General features: G+C 46.2%; 1 pseudogene; it reads left to right on the plus strand.

Annotated features, from left to right (window-relative positions):
- LOC136548394 (uncharacterized) overlaps nt 1–7,955 on the plus strand; it is a 45,049-nt pseudogene extending 37,094 nt beyond the window's left edge.
- The last annotated feature ends 242 nt before the right edge of the window (nt 7,956–8,197 follow it).

The raw sequence follows: 8,197 nt of genomic DNA on the forward strand, positions 1-8,197 counted from the left end.
TCAACGTTGGAGGCTATCCTCACTGCTGTGTCAGCGGAGTACAGGGAGCCATTGGGGGCGAAGAACTCTACTAAGAAGGCGTGTGAGGCCATTGCAGCGATGCGCGTCGGCTCCGACCATGCAAAGAAGGTGACGGCCCAACTGCTGAAGCAGTAGTACGCCAACATCAAGTTCAAGGATGATAAGTCGGTGGAGGACTTCTCTCTTTGCCTGCAGTCACTCATCAGCAAGCCGAGGAGCCATGACGTCACCATCGACGAAGAAGAGGCGGCCTTCAAGTACCTCCACTCTGTGCCGGTGAGTTACATCCAGATCGCTCTCTCCATAGAGACGACGCAGGACTTGTCCACCCTCACCATTGAGGATGTGACAGGCCGTCTGTGGGCGGTGGACGAGCGCATGGAGCAGGCCACTGCAACGACGGACAGCGGCAAGCTGCTGCTGACAGAAGAGGAGTGGGCTGCCCAAAAGTTCGGGGAAGCCTCCTCCAGCCGCGGTGGCGATGGCAAGCGCTTCGACAAGGCTTCTTCGGAGAAGAAGAAGATCGACCCCAACGCTTGCTGGCGCTGCGGGAAGACGGGCCATTGGACAAAGTAGTGCCCAAATCGCAAGTAGAAGAATAAGACTGATGCTCATTTAGCGTAGGCTGATAAGGATGATGAGGCCACTCTCCTGATGGTGACGTTCTGTGCACAACTGTCCCACATCAAGCATGCAGGCGAGCTGTGTGACAGCTGCCTGGCCAGGAAGCAGAGGAGGTTGCCGTTCCTAAAGGTGGCCAAGTATCATGCGGCGGACGCTTTCGAGCTCGTCCACGGTGATCTCTGCGGGCCAATCACGCCAGCCACAAACGGTAGTCGGTGGTACTTTCTCCTACTCGTGGATAATTGCAGTCGCTATATGTGGCTGTAACTCCTGACGAGCAAGGACGAGGTGGCGGAGGTGATCAAGAAGTTCAAGGCGCACGCGGAGGCGGAGAGCGGCAAGAAGCTACACGTGCTGGGGACTAATCGTGATGGTGAATTCACTTCGGTCGAGTTCGCTGCATACTGCGTGGATCAGGGTGTGGTGCGACACCACACCGCACCGTACTCGCCACAGCAGAATGGCGTGGTGGAGCAGTGGAACCAGACGATGGTCGACATGGCTCGATCCATGATGAAGGCCAAGAGCATGCCAGCAAGGTTCTGGGTGAGGCGGTGACCACAACGGTGTTCATCCTCAACCGCGTGCCCACAAAGGCCCTGAAGGTGTGACGCCATTTGAAGCTTGATATGGGTGCAAGCCGAGCGTATCCTTCCTCTAGACATTCGGCTGCATCGGCCACGTCAATAAGACAAAACCGGTCCTCACCAAGCTGGAGGATAGGAGCACACCGATGGTGCTCTTGGGCTACGAGGAAGGTACCAAGGTGTACCGGCTCTACGACCCATGCGGAGACAAGGTGGTTGTCTCGTGCGATGTCATGTTCGACGAGAAGGCGGCCTGGGACTAGGACAGTTCAGGCATGGGCGAAGCTGGTGGCTTCACCAGCACCTTCGTCGTTGAGCACTTTGGTCATCCACGGTGGTGGAGACGCTGGAGAGGAGGTGCCGATCACACCAGCAACAGAGTCGAGCACTCCTAGGGTGGTGCCGAGCACTCCGGGAGGAGTGCTGAGCACTCTAGGAGTAGTGCCGAGCGGTCCTGTAGTGATGCCGACCACTCCAGGACGGGTGCCGAACGCTCCTGTAGCGGAGCCGAGAGGTCTTGCAGTGGTGCCGACCACTCTAAGACTGGTGTCGAGCACTCCTGCAGTGTGCCGACCACGCCAGGAGTGGTGACGAGCGGTCCAGAAGTAGTGCCGAGCACTGCAACCGGGGTGCTGAGCACTCCAGGTGCTGTGCCAACCACTCCGGCGAAAATAGGGGACTCCATCGATGCCGATCGAGTTTGCCTCACCTCCAAGCGACATCACCGAGTTCGTGGATGCCTTCCACGACGGTGAGGTGCGGTTCCGTGGGCTGGATGACATCGTCGGTGGCACAGGGTCCTCAGGCCTGGCGGGTCGGCTGCTCAATGACCCAGAGCTGCTTATCGTCAGTGCAGAGGAACCACCCACGTTCACGCTGGTCGAGCGCGATGCAAATTAGCGACGGGCGATGTTGGAGGAGATGAAGGTGATTGAGGAAAACGAGATTTGGGAGCTCATCGATCCACCTCCAGGATGCCGTCCGATCGGCCTGAAGTGGGTGTACAAGGTCAAGCGGGACGAGCACGGCGCCATTGTCAAGCACAAGGCGTGCCTCGTCGCCCGAGGCTTTGTCCAACATGAGGGCATCGACTTCGAGGAAGTTTTTCGCCGGTAGCGTGCATGGAGTCTATCCGACTGCTGCTGGCTTTGGCAGCAGCGAAGGACTGGCGTGTCCATCACCTGGACATAAAATCGGCCTTCCTCAACGGCGAGCTGGCGGAGACGGTCTTCGTCAGGCAACCTCCGGGTTTCGCCGATAAGGGAGCGGAGCACAGGGTGCTCCAACTGCGCAAGGCGCTCTACGGGCTGCGGTAGGCACCGCAAGCATGGAACGCCAAGCTTGACGCAATGCTAGGCGAGCTTGGGTTCACGCGGTGCACAACTGAGCATGTGCTCTACACGCAGCGATGGGGAAGGAGGAGCTCATCATCGGTGTGTATGTGGACGACTTGATTGTCAATGGCGCGTGTGCGGAGGACATCGATAGCTTAAAGCGCGAGATGGCGATCTCGGCGCGCTCTCCTACCTCGGCATCGAATTGAGACAGGGGAAGAAGGCGCTCACGCTTGATCAAAGCGCGCACGCCTCAAAGCTGTTGGAGCGAAGCGGCATGGCTGAGTGCAAGCCGCGCGTGACTCCGATGGAGGAGCGGCTGAAGCTGACGAAGGCCAGTACCACGGCGAAAGTAGATGCAACACTCTACCGGAGCATCGTCGGCGGTCTGCGCTACCTAGTCCACACGAGGCCGGACATTGTGTTCGCCGTGGGCTACGCCAGCCGCTTCATGGAGGATCTCCGAGAAGATCACTGGGCTGCGGTGAAGCGGCTGCTGCGCTACGTCAAAGGGGACGACGGAAGTAGGCTGTAGCTCACTGTATTCAGCGACGTAGACATGGCGGGGGACATCGACGGACGGCAGAGCACCTCTGGCGTGCTCATCTTCCTCGGGTCGGCTCCAATCTCATGGCTGTCGCTGAAACAAAAGGTGGTGGCGCTGTCCACGTGCGAGGCAGGTAAGTTGCCGCTATTTCTTTTTTTTTAAGTAAAGCCCTTTTTCTTAGAATTCGAGAAAGATCTAAAAGCAACTCCACCAAATTAAGAAAAACAATCCACTTTACCTTAAAAACTGCCATACACGAAGTTAATTGCTATACGTCCCCAAACGTGCCATTTGACTTTAGCTCTTAATTAATATTTGTGGGGTAATCTACCGTACCCCTTTTACTTACTATAGGAGGTAAATACCTCATAAAAATCTGAACCATTGAGTTTTTAGATTTTTAATTAATTAATTAACCTAGAAAAAAGAGAAAATAAAAATAAAATCTTTTAAATCCCCTCATGCACGTGAGAGACGGAAGTTGCCGCCGGCCGTGTGGCCCCTTTCTTGTTCATTGCGCAGCTTTTCCTTTTGTATGGGTCTGTTCTGCTTGTTTTATGAGCCGTACTATTTTAGTGAATAGACAGTGTTTTTATTTCATAACAAATTAGTGAATAGTACTTTCAGCCATGATTTTTTAGCAAAACGAACAGGGCCTGTATTTACATGCGGATAAGGACGGTGGATCCACGCATGTCATGCGTGCCATAAAAGGATTTAGCAAGTTCATCGTATATACAACAGCTAACACATTTTATTGAGTTATACAAAAATTCGTTACATATATACAACCTATTAATTGAGCGGTAAATTTATGATACACGCTAACATATTACATAATCGAGTGTGTATATTATACTAACTTGAATAAAACTAGATTATATAATTAATAGGAACTTTAAATAACACACGTAGTTGTCACGTATGTTGAGCACGTAAATTGTTACATAAAGTGAAGACGTATGTTACTTGCATAAAAATAGATAGTTTATGTTAATTAAAGGGTAAAGTATATTTTTCAACCTCCAACTCGCATTGAAATTCGATTTTCAACCTTCAATTATGAAACCGGGTAACAGACACCCTTCAACTATCAAAATCGAACAAATTTGGTCCTCGGCCTGCTTCAAAAGCGATTTTCTATTTTCTAATAATAATAAAAATCTGGTTCTATCTCTAGAAATTCATAATTAATTTATTTTAAATTATAAAAATATGAAACTAGTTCATGCTTTCTTCTAAAAATATTATATATATATGTTGATGCTATATTTAAAATTGTTTAGATCTTACTTGTTTTAAATAAATAACAAGTGTGACAATGAGCAATAAAGCAATAGGAACGTAAATAAACCAATTCTAGATACCTATATATAGACCATAAACAAGTAGGGAACATTTTTAGACAAAAAGTACTAGTTTCATCTCAAATAAATGCCGGCGAGGGATAGCAATGCTACTGTCTACATTAATTCTGTGCGAAATTTAGAACAATTTTAAATATAGCAACAATATATATATAACATTTTTAGAAGAAAACATGAACTAGTTTCATATTTTTATAATTTAAAATAAATTAATTACGAACTTCTAGAGATCGAACCAGATTTTATTACTATTAGAAAATAGAAACCGCTTTTGAAACCAGCGGAGGACCAAATGTGTCCGGTTTTGACAGTTGGACGGTGTCTGTTACTCGGTTTCATAGTTGAAGATTGAAAATCGAACTTCAATGCGAGTTGGAGGTTGAAAAATGTACTTGCATAAAAATAGATAGTTTATGTTAATTAAATTATGTCATATCCAAAGTTACAAAAAATAAAAAAAGTTTACCATATCCAAAAGATCATGTATGCATCAATTAGATCTAAAAAAGTGTTCTTTATGTCTAAACCTTTTCTTATTTGTCCTATCTTTCCAAAATTAAAAATTTAAATAAATATATATTTCATATATTATCTCTTAGCAAGTAATAGATGATCATAGCCATCGATCTAATTAAGTGAACGGCCAACAGTTACTTTGGGACAGGGAACGTGGTACGGTGCAGGCGGCTCTTTTTACTGTGAGACCGAGGCAAGGGTGGCTGGACAGGGTTGGTATCCGCCTACACTTGGCCGCTGGTTCCAACACCAGTTGCTCCAGTAACTTCTCTCTTCTGTATCAGTATCTTGATAATGAAATTCAGTCGCTAATGATCCAAAATCTTGAGCGTATTGAGACAGTAGAGGAAGTAAGCGAATGCAGGGAGTTGGCCCAGTATCGGCAACTTCAGTCACTGATTTTGATGTGGTCTAGGTCAAGCAGCAGTCTACCACAGGATTCAAGCATAGTCAATGACACTGTGGTTCTCCAGAAACTCCAGCCTCATAGGAACCTAGAAACACTTGAAATACAAGGCTATAGGGGTGACACATTTTGTTCCTGGGTAACGAATATAAGCTATTTCCTTCCAAATCTTGTGAAAGTTGAGCTTTCTGACATTTATGCTGCGAACATATCCCTTCATTAGGCCAACTAGCAAACTTACAAGTGCTTCGCATCTCAAATATGCCTAGCGTCAGAAATGTGGGTGGTGATATATATGCGGCTGACAGGGCATTTAGGGAACTGAGAGAACTTATGCTTGCGAGTATGGATAACCTGGAGGAGTGGATGACCACACTATCAACTCCTGATGATGAGCAGAAGAAGCTTCAGGGAAGCCATGGAGATGAAATATTATTTCCTAATCTCCAAGTACTTACCATTAGAAACTGCCCCAGGCTGAGGTTTGTCCCAGCTTTCCCAGGAAGCCGGAGCTGTATCATAGAAAGAAGCAGCGATGTACTCTATCATCTGAGAGATACACTGGTAGTTCTAATTTGGCATTATTGGACTTGTCGTTAAGGAACTGCGGCTTTTCTTCTGATATTTCCAGACTTCTTCATTACTGTGTTAATCTGGAACAACTGAGTTTTCATTCCTGCATCGACCTTATCACCTTGCCAGAAAGCATCCGAAGCTACCACAACCTTATGAAACTAGAGATACTAGAATGTTGGAATTTTTCTGCTCTACCGGAATGGCTTGGAGAACTCACCTCGCTGCGTGAGCTGAGTGTACATGCTGCCAAACTCGAGCTATTGCCCGAATCCATTCAAAACCTCACTGCTTTGGACAAGCTGGTCCTAACGAAGTGCAGCTACAGACTCCGCGAACGTTGCACATCAGGAGAGGACAAAGACAACAGCCTGTTCGTTTCGGCTGAATTGGCTTATAAGCCATGGCTGAAAGTAATGCTCACTGGTTTGGTGTGAGAGAAAAACACTGTTCAAGCCGTGGATTATAAGCCAAATACGAGCGAATAAGCCGAAACAAACATGCTGCTTTTTTTAGATACAACACATTGAAAATGTAGATACAACTGAGGTAATAAATTACTCTGCACCTTTTTTTAGATTACTCTGCTCGTAATCTATATATGCACATGACAACTTATTGAGATGTGATGAGCAATAAGTGTTAATGTTGGCATTAGGTATATTGTCTCATATTCTGCTGTGTACAAAATAACAATCAATCGATTTATCTGGCCATGCCTTACTTTTTCTTATTCTTGTCTTTGGAAATGTAGAGCCCTGTTCTTCGGTGGTCAAGGGATATGTCTATGAAGAAAATTTGTGGGCAACAGCTTATTGAACTACATCTTTGGCATCCTATATTTAATGATGAACTATTAGATTTTGGTTCCCTAGAAATACTTACTGTAAAGGGATATGATGGTGCATATTTTCCTCGTTGGATGTCATTACTCCCAAACCTTGTGAAATTGGAGCTCTCCAGAGTGCGATTTCAACATCTCCGTCTGGATCAGTTACAGAGCCTCCAAGAGCTGCGCATTTCACAGATAGAGAGCCAGAGGTCGGAAGTTTGCATTTCGTGCACGGAACCACTTACAGAGTGTTTAGTTCCCAAAATTTTACAAAATTTTTCAAGATTTCCCGTCACATCGAATCTTTGGACGCATGTATGAAGCATTAAATATAAATAAAAAATAAAACTAATTACACAGTTTAGACGAAATTCACGAGACGAATCTTTTAAGCCTAATTAGACTGTGATTGGACACTAATTGCTAAATAACAAGTGCTGCAGTACCATTTTCTAAAAAAATTCGCCAACTAAACAAGGCCTTAGAAAGCTCACAAGAATGATCTTGTCAGAAGTAACTGGCAAGGAGTTCAAAATATATATGGAGGAGCAGGGTGGCGACGACAATTTGTTCCCAAGCCTTCAAGATTTGGTGGTACACTGTTGTTCTGGATTGAGGTTTGAACCATCAATCCCAAGGAGCGCCATGTATGTGTTATCAGGCACAGGCAGTCCCAGACGACTAGACGAAGACCTATGTCCATCTTTTCAACGAATCATGGGACCATCCACCCCGTTATCACAATAATCCAAAATGGAGATTAGGAACAGCAGACGGCTGTCTTCTCCATCGTGGAAGAGTCTTGAGCGCTTCGATAGTGTTGTAGACTATCGACCACTGTGCTGACGGGATGCCTTTGCCTGAGAGCAGATGGAGATCCCTCCGGAAGCTAGAGATTTTTGAACTGTCCGAATATCAAAGGACTGCCAAAATGGTTACCAGAGATCACTTCCCTTGAGGAATTCAAATTAGATACCTATATTTGGCAGACTTTGCCTGCATCTGCATGCATCCAACAGCTCGCTGCATTGAAGACATTGACCCTCTGTTGCGGTCATCTGTTTCACCAAAGTTGCATATCTGGAGAGGATAAGAGCAAGCTGCCACATGGTCCAAAGATACATATAGAGAAGAGAGAATGGACCTAAAATCAATTCCTTGTATTGGTTCGGCATCTGCTGGAAATATAGGTTCGTTTATTCCTCTTTTCAGCTTCCTGTTGTTGGTGAGATGGAGTCTTATTTTTCATTTTTCAGACGAATATGAAGAGCTGTCGATTCTCTATACATGGCATTAGAGGAACCATGTGCATATCAAACATCCATTAAACCGTAACCGTTGAATTGAGGCACATTCTTGTGTCGATAATTGGTAATCTTGCCATGATAGT

This window comes from Miscanthus floridulus, chromosome 4 (genome assembly GCF_019320115.1).
Source record: "Miscanthus floridulus cultivar M001 chromosome 4, ASM1932011v1, whole genome shotgun sequence".
Lineage (NCBI taxonomy): Eukaryota > Viridiplantae > Streptophyta > Magnoliopsida > Poales > Poaceae > Miscanthus > Miscanthus floridulus.